This window comes from Lepidochelys kempii, chromosome 3 (genome assembly GCF_965140285.1).
Source record: "Lepidochelys kempii isolate rLepKem1 chromosome 3, rLepKem1.hap1, whole genome shotgun sequence".
NCBI lineage: Eukaryota > Metazoa > Chordata > Testudines > Cheloniidae > Lepidochelys > Lepidochelys kempii.
The window spans coordinates 39,853,644-39,868,500 of record NC_136382.1 but is presented as its reverse complement, the minus strand read 5'-3'; positions in this window follow the sequence as shown (position 1 = coordinate 39,868,500).

Here is a 14,857-nt window from a genome sequence, read left to right as displayed (position 1 = left end):
GAATAGGGATTGGGAGTGGCTGACTCATTACAGAAGCAGCTTTGCCTCTCCTGGAATTGACACCTCCTCATCTATTGTTGGGAGTGGACTACATCCACCCTGATCGAATTGGCCCTGTCAGCACTGATTCTCCACTTGTGAGGTAACTCCCTTCTCTTCATGTGTCAGTATATTTATGTCTGCATCTGTAACTTTCACTCCATGCATCTGAAGAAGTGAGGTTTTTACCCATGAAAGCTTATGCTCAAATAAATCTGTTAGTCTTTAAAGTGCCACCGGACTCCTTGAAACTTTCAAGTCACTTTCATAGTATTTCCAATCCCAAATGTTCAAATATCATGAATCAAACTCACCAAAAATCATGATATTGGCTTTAAAATAATGAGATTATGTAAAAATAATAGATCTGGTATTCTTTTTATTTGAATTCTGCTTTTTGAGCCTTTAGGATGCACTGGGGTCACATTTTTAAGTTTTCTTCACAGCCACGAGGGCTAGAAACTTCAGAAACTTTTTCTTTAAGAATGAAGGCTGAAATAATCACATATCCACTTGACTCCAGCAGCTGGGGCTTTAAGGAAAACAATAATGATCATGAGACTCATGACAAAATCATGAGAATTGGCAACACTACTTTCACTTCTGTTTAAAAGCTAGTTACTTTCCAGAAGGGTCTTAAACACAACACTACAGTGATTGAGTTGCAATTTTCACAGGAGAACATTTAAAACCAAACATCAAGAAAATTCCACATTTTAAAGTTGAGAAAAAAATTGAGACTTCTGAAGTACATCAGGGCCACTGCAGGCAGGAAAGGAAAATAAACAGGCACAGGAGCTCTAGGCAGCTCTTCCTCTTGAAAGAAAGTTGGAGGGTCGAATCGTCTAGTCTTTAATCAAGTAAAACTTCTATTGCCATCAGGGCTTCCACTCATAGATATTAACATCACAGTAAATATGCAATAATATATGGTCAATAACTGTACACTTCATACTTAAATATCTTAGCCATCTTATCCAGAGTTACACATTTTATACACATTGGCTCAGGGACTACATTTTCTGGCACATTCTGAACAGTGCTGAGCACAGAGATGGTGCCCAGTGAATAATACAAATCATTGCAATAATCATTGACATTATGCACTCTGTGGATACAATTTCTGTTCTTTGTTCTGGAATTGGCCTGAATCCAGCTGAAACTCCAAGAATTTGATGTATAATCACATCTGATACTCAGATGACACTTTCTCATTCCTTCCTTTTCTCAAACTCAGAACAAAAAATGACAAAACAAAATGGTTTTCAGTTAAAATCTAAAATTGCACAGCAGGCATTGCTGTACAACTCACCCTGGGACAGAACCTGCCACCCATTGGCAGTTAAGTGCTCTCCTCTCATCTGACTCTCATTCTCTCTCTTTTCTTTCTTCATCCTTCTTGACCGTTGTGCTGCTTTTCATACTGTCAACCATGACATCCTTCCCAATTGCCTGGGACCAATTGCTGGAGTCTCAGAGAACTGGCTGCTTTGGTTTTGCTTCCATAGATCAGAGTCCTCTTTTTTTTTTTGCAACATGCAGCAAAGAGAAAGGCTGGTCCAGTGGATAGAGAACTAGACCTGAAAGATCTGGTTTCTACTCCCCTCCTCTATGGACTTTGTGTATAACCTCAGGCCAGTGCCTTAGGGACAGAATTTCAAAGGTTTTTAAGCACCAAAAGATGCAGCTAGGCATCTAGTGGGATTTACAAAGCACCTAGCCTTGTAGGTACTTTTGTAAATCCCACTACATGCCTAAATACCTTTGAAAATCTGGCCTTTACTCTCTCTGTGCCTCAGTGCCCCATTGGTACAATGTGGCTAACAGCACTGCTCTACCGCACCAAGGGGCTGCGATGTGAGGTGCTCAGATGCTATGGTGATGAGGCCACGTAAGGTAGTGTGGGAACTTCTCTATACCACTGCTATCCCTTCCCTGGGTTTTAGCCCCTTCTTTTCACCTATGCCCCTCACATCTCCCTCTTTTCTGAGGCTTTGTCTACACTGCCAATTGAAGGAGTGCTTTAAAAAGCCCCCTCCTCCCCAAAAGACAAAAGTTTTACCCCAGAAAGTGCCTGTGTGAATGCCCACATTGCCAGCAGGAGTGCTCTCCTGTCGACAATGTGAAACCCACTCATAGGGGGTGAAAGTGTTATGTCGGCAAAAGTGCTAACAAATAGCGGTTACATTGCCCGACTTTTAGCGACACGTCCGGGTCACTAAAAGGTGTGTAGTTTAGACAAAGCCTTAATGTAAACTTGGCTCAGAGGGCGTAGCTGTATTTCTTCTGAGTCCCCTGCAGACTTGGGGTGGGGGGTTCTTCAACACCTCCCACTCCCTGCAGTGGGATTTCTGTTTTACAGGTTCATCTAATGATTTCCAGATCCTTAATTTAATTACCAGCCCTTTCTCATCTTAATCACCCTGCCTCTGTTTGTAAACAAAATACTGACTCTGCCCTAGGGGTGCAAGCTGGGAGAAGCACCTCTCTGCAGAACTCACATTCCACACTAATGCTGAGCAATTAAGAGCTCTGCCTGGGAGCACACCTCCTGTATGAAACTTCCGGGGGGGGGGGGGGGGGAGAAAGCCCCCCCCCCAATGGCACCCCTGCATACATGATGTAACAGCCTCCCCCTTCCATACTCTCTCAGTCTATGCAGTCACATCTAGGTTGCTATTGGAAACCAATGGGAAATACATAACATTGCATAATTAAGAAAGACATCCAAAGCAAGATCAGTTTAGATAGGAATCCAGAAAATATGTTCTTTTCTACTTTATTATTTATTTTCTGTCAGTTTGAAATGCAGGGAAACTTGGAGAGATTAGCTCAGCTTTGCAAGAGTATAATACTTGTATAACATACAAATAATATGATTATTATTCACTGTGCATCCATATCAAACAGTGACCTCTGGTCATCTAGGGAAGTACACATTACTTAGGTATCATATACACAGTGCTGTTCAAAACACAGGGTTTGCCACTCCCCTATGGGTTCTCATTCGAGAAGCTTCATTTGCCCTTCTATTAGGATGTAGTAGTGGGGTTGCTTAATTACATGAAAACTTCTACTTTAGCATTTCAAACATTCATACAAATACATACTTTGGGAAGCAGACATATGCAATTGCAGATCAGACACTTTTTAAAAAAAATTAACTTGGATGGACATTATTCTATTTTATGAGCACTTGTTCTTTCTGATTTTTAGTATTTTTTTTTAATTAATGTCATGCAAACAAGAAATAATCTGCACCAATCTAGCACATTTTAACAAAGACTCTCCAAGTGCTTTACACATGTTAATTGAACCAAAGTGAGTTGAGTAGATAAATACAATTATATGTTTTACAGAAATAAATGCTGAGGCATTTTGAGATTAAGGTCCAGATTCTGATTTTGTTTTACACTGGTGTATTTAAAACAAAACAAAACTGGAATAGCTCCACTGACTTCAGTTGAGTTACTCCAGATTTACACCAGTATAAATGTGATAAGAATTTAAGGGCCAGATTGGGTTACCCTTTCTCATGTTGAGTAGTACCTTACTCTGCAAATAATTCAATGTATTTCAATGGAACTATTCAAAGAGTAAGGTACTATTCAATGTGAGTAAGAGTGACACAATCCTGCCATATGGGATTTGAATAGAAAGTGGGAAATTACTAGTTGATGCTCTGTGGCTTGTGTTATACAGGAAGTTGGACTAGATGATCACAGTGGTCCCTTCTGGATTTAGAATCTATGAATCTACACATCTATAATAATCAAAAACATCACCTGGTCTTTAAAAGAAATGTTCCAAATCCTCTGAATGACCACCTTGTATTGTAAGCAAGCATATAAAACAACAACTGATATGCTGTTTGGTATAGTAATTCATTTGGTGAATTGTTCTTCACTCCCTGAGTTGGATATGGAAACCTAACAAAGTGGTCCTTGAAGCAGAAACTAAATTTGGGATTTGGAGTTTTGCTTGTTTTCAAAAACAATATGCAGGATTAATATTCTTGTGAAATAACACATTAGTCACACTTTTTTGGGTATCAAATCACTAACAAGCACTGATTCTGATAATACCATACCATGCTAGAATGTAAAGGGAAATACCTTGAATTTTGACTTACTTGGCCTACATAAAAACAACAAGCAAATATGCACTTTATGGTCCTCTCCCATGTAAGACTGGTGAAATTTTCATGCTAAGAGGCTTAGCATTTCAACCATGCTGTTGTTCCAGCTGATTATAACAGACATAAAGATTCCCATCTATGTTTAATAAAAGCCAAGTGCTGCATCTTCTGAAGCAATTGCAGAACAGCGCTGGTTGCTTGAATCAAAGTTATATCCAGCATGTGAACAGTGTGTGTGCTTAGCAGAAAATTCCCATGAGTGTCCTTATGACGAGACTATAAAAATACATTCTGGTGTCAGCTGCTCTTTATTGAACTCAGATACTCAAAATAATGTTTTTAAATCCATTTTTCCTAAAACCTCATGTTTGCTTGAGATTGTTTTAAAATCAAACAGTAAAACTTTCTGTTTTAAAATCAAACAAACAAACAGACTTTGCAGCACTAGCAAATAAGAAGCAAAATTTGTCCTACTGCAGCTACAGATGAATCTGACTGAACAAGAAGGTGCTAGTAACTCTGGTTCACTGAAATGGATATCAATGGGTTGACATAACAACCGGACTTCCAAAGCATTGGCCACATCCATCATTCAAAATTCAAAATTTACAACCAGAAATATTGTTTATGGCTCAGCCTCTTGTTAGACATAACAGTTAATAGTCCTTTGAACAGAAAACATCCTAACTGATTAATAAAGAAAACCTGAGTAGGTGACACATACTTTTTCTTTTCTGTTCAGTATAAGTTTAATCATATATGTTTGTGTATGTGTCAGTTTCTGTTAATATTCTAGCAAGCATTCAAATTGTATAAGCAATTATAATAATTGATATTAAAGTCCCAATAAATAGAAAAATGTGTTGCATCCAACAAACATTATTCTAGGACAGGGGTGGGCAAACTATGGCCTGCGGGCCGAGCTGTTTTAAGCCGTCCTGCAAGCCGCACCACACGGCTCGGCCCTGCTCCGGTGCTCCGGCTGGGGCGCTGGATCGGGGCTGCACCACACAGCTCCCGGAAGCCATGGCATGGCCCCGCTCCGGCTCCCACGTGCTCCAATGGAAACTGCAGAGGAGGTGCTTGCGGACGGAGCAGCGTGCAGAGCCACCTGGCCAAGCTGCCGCATAGGAGACAGAGAAGGGACATGCCACTTTTTCCAGAAGCCGCTTGAGGTAAGTGCCACTAGGAGCCTGCACCCCCTGAGCCTCTCCCCATGCCCCAACCCTCTGCCCCAGCCCCGATGCCCCTCCCACTCTCCAATCCCCTCAATCCCAGTCCAGAGCACCTCCTGCACCCTCAAGCTCTCATCCCCAGCCCCACTCAAAGCCCGCACCTCCAGCTGGAACCTGCACCCCTTCCTGCACCCCTACTCCAGCCCTGATCCCCCTCCCACCCTCCAAACCCCTCAGTCCCAGCCCAGAGCACCCTTCTACACCCCAAAATCATCATCCCCAGCCCCACCCCAGAGCCCGCACCCCCCTCCCACACCCCAACCCCAATTTTGTGAGCATTCATGGCCCGCCATACAATTTCTATTCCCTGATGTGGCCCTTGGGCCACACCTGTTCTAGGATCTCCTTTCAAACTTACCAAACTGCAAAATGCTTTTTTCAATATGAGACATAGTGCATACATGTAAAATAATACTTATGTGCCTGGCTCAGTCATCTCTGAGTCTCCAACTCTCAAAAGTAATGCCCACTGCAGCAACAGCTGCTGATGTGGACAGAGATGATAAACTAAAAATTTCTCCAGAGCTGAAATCAGCCAGATAACATATATAACTTCAACAGATGTTAGGGATTTTTAAGTCAACGGAACACATTAAAGGCTCTCCCCATTTCCTACCTGGTTCAAATGCCAAGAAGATTAAAATCCCATCAATCAGCGATGGAACAAAAACTAAAGACCTTCAATCTACTTCCTAAGCATCAGTGTCACAGACTCAGCTGGTCTAATGTTCCATTGCATATTTATAAAACAATTTTCTTTCTGTCTTTTTCCTCTCTTTCAGTCTGTGAATTTAAGACCATGCACAACTCCACATCAACCTACTTCTCAGCCCTGGGGCAGATTCACGATTATGCTCCAGCTGCCTTTTACTGCTGCAGCAATGCAAAGCAAATGAAAACCCAACTCACTCAGCCAGAGCATATTGGTGAATGTAGCCATTGGTGCTCTATTAAGACAGCTTTTATGCTACATTTGTTTCCTTCTCCCATTCAAACCTCCATGCATTTTGCCACACTGCTTTCATGCATGGAATGATTTCCCCCCAATCCTAGTTCACTGAACACTGCCTTCACTTCACTCAGCTCCCCCTGAAAAACTCAGTTCTTTCACTATGCCCCACGAGTAGCATAAGGGGAGTTTCTCTTACATATAAGGGGAGAAAAAGCTCCATATTATTCCATTCTCTGGATTTCTAAGTGTAAGCAGGGTCTGAATGAACTCTTCTCTGACAGCTAGTTGGGGACGGGGAGAGACTTCAGGAGCAAACTGTATTTACATGAACACACGTACTCTGCATAAGTACATAGCAGACGGGAGCTGTGTAGCTCCAAGTGATCAGCTTTGGGTTACAAATCACTTTAGTACTGAATGCAGGGATAGAGAAATGTTATCAATGTTATCTTTATTGTATGATGAAAGGGGAGCAGAACTGTGTTGAACTTGTTCCAGATGAGGGGTCACCCTCAACTGAAAGGAACTCGCTAAGCCAGGGGCTCAAATGCCAGCTCCCTGTGCAAATAAGTAGTAGGAGGGGACAGGTATCCCAGCCATCCCAGCTAGCATAACCTCTCCATAAGGGTCCCCAGTCTGGTTTAACCTGTTCCTCTCCACTGTTCAAAGATACAGCTAAATAGGCTACATTAGGAGCCTTTTGTTATTTCAAGTACTCAGTAAGAGCTGAAATCACTTGTGGCGAGGAGGTGTTTCTGCCCAACCTGCTGAGAGCTAAAAATCACTAAGAGACTGATCTACAGAGGTAGTAGTAGAAGGAAGCTGACAGGCAGCTGGTGAAAGTGGCAAGCAGTTGGCTGACTAGTGGAACTTCAGCTGGCAGGGTGGCCAGGCAGCGAGGAACAGTGGCTGGCAGGACAGCCAGCCAGAGCAAGTGCTCAGATGGTGGAGCAAGCAAGGTGCCTTCTTCCATGGGTGGGAGGTGAACTCACATAGATGCACCTCTGAATTCTGGGTCCTCACTGACCAAGGACAACCACTGAGTGGGGTATGGTGTGGGAGCTGAGGGGGGCACAGTAAAGGAACTTTTGGTTGTAGAACTCAAGAACATGAGGCAGAAGACTCTGACCCACGGACTCTGGGGTGGGTGTCCTACTCACAGTTTTATGTTTATGAATCCTGCTTGTGGCATTTTCCTTAATTAATGTTGGGTGACATCTCTCCTTTCATTAGAAGTTTCTTTTCTACACTCAGGTTCTGTGCTTGTGAGTGGGGAAGCATTGCCTCTCAGAGGCGCCCAGAGGTGGTGTGTAATTTTCCTAGGTTACTGAGTGGGGGCTCGAGCCGGTTCAGTGCTGTATTATTGAAAACGAACCCCTAGATAGCCCTGGTTGCGGCTGGCTGCACCTGGCAGAAGAGTTACATAAGTGCTTCCTGCCTTCTACAGTATGTGTCTGTCTTTTAAGCTGTAAGAACTTCAGGGCAAGGACAGCCTTTATTTCTGTGTATTGTACAGCACTGGAGCAAAACAAACAAAAAACAATACATATTATAAATGATAATTATAGTAAAGAGAGGGAAAAGAGAGACATGATTTTTCATAAAATGTTTCCATCATGGATTTATTTGATTCAGCTGTGTGCTTTGTTGTGGCCCACTATCTAAGAATTTTATACTTCTGCCCATTACCATAGTATCTGAGCCCCATTCATGTAAAATCAATAGCACCAGTAAAGTCCCTAGTGAATGTTCTCTCATCATCTGGACAGAATGGGATACAACCCCTGGCCTGCTTTGATCTCTCTGCACTGTTCTCATAGCATAAAAGAATGAAGACTGGCTGCAACTCCCCAGCTGAGGATTCCCTTAGTGTGAGGAGAATCCCCAATGGTTTTAGAGACAGTGTAGGCGGCTCCGACATCCCCTGCACATAGCTCTCAGCTTGCAGACTTGCCACTGTGTGACACTAATAATCAGAATATGTGACAAATGAACAAAGTGCAGCACACCCGTGTTTTTGTGGAACATAGTGCTGAAATTGACACATTATAACAAGTTTTAATGATAAAACCTATTTAAAACGATTTTCTCACTGTGTGAATTAAATGAATCAGCTTTTTAAACAGAAACATTGAAAAACAAATTCTATCCTTAGCAAACAATGATCTCTCTACATGGGTTCTCCTCAGGATTTGATGCTTGAACCTCTAGCACTGCTATCTACCACCCGAGCTAAAGCAGCAACTGCAGTTTGTTTCTGGGGCTAATGGGGGACATGACACATTTAGATAGTTGTCAATGTTTTAAAGTTTCAGCCCAGGGAGCCAGAAAGGGTTAATCCATCATTTGGTATAACCTTAATAATCTGATCTTTTCTCTCTTGAGGCTTCAGGCATCACATTGTATTATTTCTAACAAGGTATACTCCTGTTAGTTGTACATTTTAATTATCATGATCTGTTTCTACAGACTCTGCTATGACATGACATCCCAACTTAAAATTCTTACCATTCTTCAGCAGAGGGACTTTCACACACTATAGTATATAGAATGGGTCATGTTTTGGTGCCAGTCAGAACCTTTTTATATATTTTAGTTGCACTTAATTATTCTTTTTAAATATTATGATTACTTTACATGTTTCTGTCTCATTTTAGGCTAAAAGGTCAAATTTGTCTACACTTTTCTCATGGAAGGTTAGTGCATTGAAACTGAACATTGACTTGGATTTGACATTCATTACAAAATAGAACCGATCTCTGATTTGTATGTGTTTTCAATTTTTTATTAAAATGGTACAGGACCTATAAAAACATGCTGATATGTACAGGCTTTAGCTCCAGCACTGGCTGGTACTAACTAATTTTTATTTTGAAAGGATAGTTGGGTTAAAAAAACATGTACTTTTCAAATTCCTTATGTTTCTGTACTAATAACACTTTATATTACTAAAATGAAAGCTTTTAAAAAGTTTAACATATCATTTACTACTTATGTTGTTTATTTAGGTTTTACAGTTATCTCAGGTTGGGCAATAAAAAATAGGCTAATCTGTTTCACCTTTTCCAGTTGTCATATTCAGTTTCAGACTTTCATATACTAGCTCAATATTTGAGCAAAAAACATTGCAGAGGAATATTAATTTGTCTTTGAAATAGCCTATTTCATTGTTAAAAAATTCAAAAGGATATTTCTGTTGGATTCATGTTAGTAAAAACTTGTTTTTATGAAGCCAAAGGCCCCAGTCTTGCAATTGATAGCACACAGGCAGACTGTTGTGCAGGATTCAGTGGGGCTCTGCACAGGCCCAGACCTCTACCTGCAAACTGTCATTTACATCAAGGTTACAAGTTTAATGCAAATCTCATTCTGGTTAATATTTTCAGTGGGTCTAATCCCCTCATTTAATACGGGCCCCACCTCCCCATTCACCAAAAAGATTTACAGGTTCTGTGCTCTGCCCCAGCTTTTAAACACTCTCCTGGGAGTAGTCCCATTAGTATACCAGCCCTCAAGAGCCCATACTCTCCCACAAGAATAGGCCACACAGTGTCAGCAACTCCTAGACTGAGCCTTCGGGCTCCAGTGCCTCCTGGTTTCCACTGTGACTCTCAAGAGAAAGTCCAACTGAGATCAGAATCCTGAGAGATGCTTTACTTTCTTAAGGAGCAAGGAAACCAGCAGCGTATTTACAGTGAGCCAGGGTAGCCTTTTCAAAATAAGGTAGTATTTACTAGTCAGCTGGACTATAGCATGAGAAAGTCCTGAGGTTAGCATGGAAAAGCGCAGCTCAGGACAGAGTCCATATTGCTAGAAGCAATGGCTTTGCCATGCTCTGATTCTCTCAGGTCTATCTTGGCTTTCTCTGTCCCATGTGCCTTTGTGTCTGAGAAAGCCCCTGAAGAGCAGAGCTCCTTTAGTACATAGTACAGAGAAGATGAAGAACCTACTGCCTTACCTATGCTGCTAGTATTCTACTCTTCCATGCACTGGAACCATAGCATGGCAGGGAAGATGATTATGAGCTTGCAAAGGGGAAGGCAAGATTTAGTCATTAAACCAGCTAAATAATTAGCAGCTCTTTAAAATTGAGTACATAATCCATCTGTTTTGTGTGCTTACTTAGCTTTGGTACATAAGTGGTAAAAGGTTGCTACTGTACACATGTAATGAGATATATAGATCATTTGGAGCCCCTTGAGGTAGTTCCTGTAGGAGGCAGCTCCACTGAGCCAGACTGCAGCTACGTAGTTTTGAGTTAAACTCCAGTAAGATTTTCAGAATCCCTGCTTAAAGGGTCTGTTTGAGCTGAAGCAATCAGGTGCAGCCTGTGCTTAATTTATGCCAGGGCTGAGTCCCGGCACCTCTAGGTTGGGCAGTTCATAGCCCAGGCACCTCTGGTCTTGCCACATCAGTTATGAAAGTCAAAAAATTGCTTGAGCCCTGGCACCTCTTTCATTACAAGTTAAGGACTGGGTGCAGCTAAGCCCAGTTGAGTTCAGAACTTTAAAAAGGGGAGATGGGGGTTGAGAAGGAAGGTTGAGAGACAATCAGTCATGAGCAACTAGGGGTGTTGTTTGTGTATATATACGCAGGAACTGCTTTGCGTATATATAATTTGTTTGGTGATGCTGCTTTTAAATTGAAGCTCCATAAAAGGAATATGGCCACACCAGAGACTTTGCTGGTTTGTGTTACTTTTGTTAAGCAAAAGCCCCGGTCAATAACCAGCTGTCCCAGAAAAGAATCTTTGTTTTGGTTTTAGCTTAGCGTGGGCCACCTGTGAACTCTTTCCCCTCTCTCTCTCTTCATTTACCCTTTTTTGATTTAGCACCACACAATACTTTCATGATAATCGATACAAGTCTGTAGAAGTCAATTATTTTCTTCTTCAGTTAAAGTTAGTTGCACAGACTTGCAGTATGATGTCAAGAAAATGTCAAAATTAGATCAGAATATTAAATTGGTGCAGAGAACAACAAATGTAAATATCCAGGGCAGATACTAAGAACAATATTCTTGTGCCCTTTTGGAGACAGATGCCCTATTTCCCACTCGTGATTCTGAAGTACAGTGTCTTGATGTTTTGGAAGGGCAGTAAATTTAGTTCAGACTATGGTGATGCGGCCAAATAAATATTTTGATAGAAATACAGATTTCTGGACCTTTCTTGAGTTCCATGTATAAGAATGGAGCCACAGTTTACTTTTCTGAGAGAATTTTCTGTGCAACCTTAATTTGCCCCCCTCTTACATATGCGTTATCATACAGTCTTTAGTTACATGACCACATGCTATATTTTCCACAGGACACCTGCCTCATCTAGTGCACAGAATAAACAGTCCTTGCTGAATGAGCAGGTCAATATTTCTTGTTATCCTTATTGTTCAGTCTGTGTCTCCATACATTATTTACTGCACACTAGTCAAATTCTGCATTGAATACAGAAATATTAATTTCCTCATGAGCTTTTCTTTGGAGTTCTTGTCACATAACCTTAGTTCTTAACAGATATCAATGAATTTATCTTTATAACACCACTACAAGGTGATGGGTGTTGTTATCCCCATTTTACACCTGGGGAACTTAAGCATAGAGGTTAAAGTCAAAATTGTCAAAAGTATCCATTAATTTTGGGTGCCCAGTCTGAGAAGCATAGGACTCAACTTTGCGGAGTACTTAGCTTTATATGTCACTTTATCTGTTCAAAGCACAGCTACCATTGACTTCTGTTGCAGTTCTGAGCGCTCAGTACTTTTGCAAATCAGACCCCAGAATCTCAAGTTGCTGCCCAAAAAATGAAGAACATTGTGGCCACTCGGGAAAAGCTTGGTTTAACTGACTTGCCCAGCATCACACAGGAACTCTGTGGTAGAAGCAGGGATAGAATCCAGTTCTCCAAGGCAACAATCAACTGCCTTAACCATGATACTATCTTTTCTCTTCCTACAATCCCCTCTCTCATTTGTTATATGCTGTGAGGGATCACGGGCCTCAAACGTGAGCAGCCCGAGGATGTGCCTAAGGTCAAGACCACCACCCAGCAGCTCACCTGAGTAACCAGGGAAACGTCCAGTGAAGGGTTAGCACACAGAGGGCCCTGCCTCCAAGGCTCTCAACTTGGGGAACATCCAGTCCTCCCTATTGGCAAAGGGACTCTATATAAATCCAGAAGTAACAACAGGAAGTAGTCTGAGAAACTAGAGGAATCCCTGGCTGGCTGCTACTACAGACCCTCTCCTGCTTACCTGGCTCCTGAGCCCTGCATTCCTGCCTGCTCTGGGTTCCTGTCTCCATATTCCAGACTCCCGTCTACTCCCAGTTCCTGCTATCCTGCCCTACTCCAGGTCCCCACTTCCCTGCCTTACCTCCGACACTGTCTCCAGCTCTGACCCCTGATCTGCCACCTGAATTTGTTCCTGGTTCTGATGCTGCCTCTGACACTTGGCTTGGCACTTGACACCATCTCCAGCTCTGATATTTGGCTTGGCACCTGACACAGTCTTAGGTTTGGACTCTTGGCTCTGATCACTAGGCCCAACCGCCTATGCCATCGCACCTTGACTGGGACTTCTAGGTGTGATGCTGGTCAATGGGAGACAGTGAATATCCCTGTCAGGACCTCAGCTGTATTTCAGGGGCATACTCTGTAAGGACACCCAGGCTAGCCTCCTTCACCAATCCTGGGCTGGCTCATTTCTCAGATTCCTTCTGGACTGGATTCCTCATGGGTCAATAGGAGATAGAATAGCCTGGGTTGCCACATTAGTAGCACAAGTTAAGGCTTTGCTGGTGTTCTTCCCCTTGAGGAGTGAGTTGCTATCAGGTTAGGTCTACCTGCATCAGATCAACTGTTTGGGTGCAATCCAATAGTGTGAGGGCCCGGTTGCGGTGCTCCTCTTCATTTTTCGTCACTTGTGTAGATGATTGTTGATATAGATGACAAGCTTTATGAAGGTGTCCAGAGCCATTGGGGTCTCAATTTGGGCCAGTTTGTCCTTAACCTCATCCCAGAAGCCCATCAAAATTGATATAACTGGGCCACCTCATTCCATTCTGTGTCTGATATGCGATGGCAGAAGTGAGCTACAAAGGCAGTGGCTGGGCCCTGTTAGAGATTCCGCAGGGTGGCCTCAGCATTGCAGATGCAATTAGGCTTGGAAGGTCAACATCGCCTGATGGAAGGCATCCCAGTTAGACAGAACCGGACTGTTGGTTTTCAACAGGGAAGAGGCCTCCCATACCTTGCCTCCCCTGTCAGCAGGCTGACAATCAAGCTCACCGTGGTAGGGTCAGAAGTGTACACCTGCAGTCAAAGTAAGAACAAAAGGCAGCACTGATTCATAAAGCCTTGAAATTTGAAGCGGCTCCTATCGAAACACTCGGGCAGAGGGACAGCGGGTCCTTGCTCAGGGAACAGCACAGCTGGATGAGTCCAGAGCCCAGTGTTTTGTGTGGAGTTGATGGACTTGATCCCGCAATGCCTCCTTCTCAGTGGCCAGCTGCACATTCTGCACCAAGAGAGCTCAGTTGTCTGCATGGAGGCAGCTCACTTGCTGGTGCAGTACAGATGCCCCTTCTGGTACAGGGGGCTCTGCTGTGTCCATCCTCAGCTTGGCCCACAAGGAGAGATTAGTACAGGCCCAAGCAACCTGCAGTGAGCAGGTGTGAGTGGTCAGGCATAGTGGTTGGAACTGGAGTTGGGCCCAGTGATTGGAGCCAAGGATCTAAACCAAAGACTGCATCAGGTACCAAGCTGGAGAGAGAGTCAGGTGCCAGTCCAGGGGTCAGAGCCAGAAACATCTTTAGAGTTAAGGTGGAGGAGCAGGGACCTGGAGTAGGGCAGGACACAGGAACTGGGAGTAGATGGGAGTCTAGCATAGGAGGACAGAACTAGGCGAAGGTGGGTAAACAGGAAACAGAAGCAGGAAGGATTTCAGGGCTCAGGAGTCAGATAAGCAGGACAGGTCTGTAGCAGCACCCAGCCAGGGATTCCTCTAGTTGCTCAGACAACTTCCAATTGGTACTTCCTGGTTTATATAGAGTCCCTCAGCCAAGCGGGGGGATGAATATTTCCCCCAATCAGGAGTTTGGAGGGTGGGGCCCTTTGTGAAATAACTCTTCACTGCCCCCTTCCCTGGTTATTCAGATGAGCTACTGGGTGGTAGTTGTGGGCTGAGGCCCCATGTATGCCTTCCAATTTCTGCAACAAATAAAGCATGATGTTACACATAACAGCCTCATTCATCTCACAACCCTGATTCAGTCTAGGGTTGCCAACTTTCTCATTGCATAAAACTGAACACCCTTGCCCCATCCCCTGCACCACCCATTCCCCAAGGCCTCACTCCTGCCCTGCCTCTTCTCTGAGGCCCTGTCCCCCACTCACTCCAGCCTCGCTTCCTCCGTTACTCGCTCTCCCGCACCCTCCCTCACTTTCACTGGGCTGGGAAAGGGGGTTGGGGTGTGGGAGGGGGTCTGGGATGCAGGCTC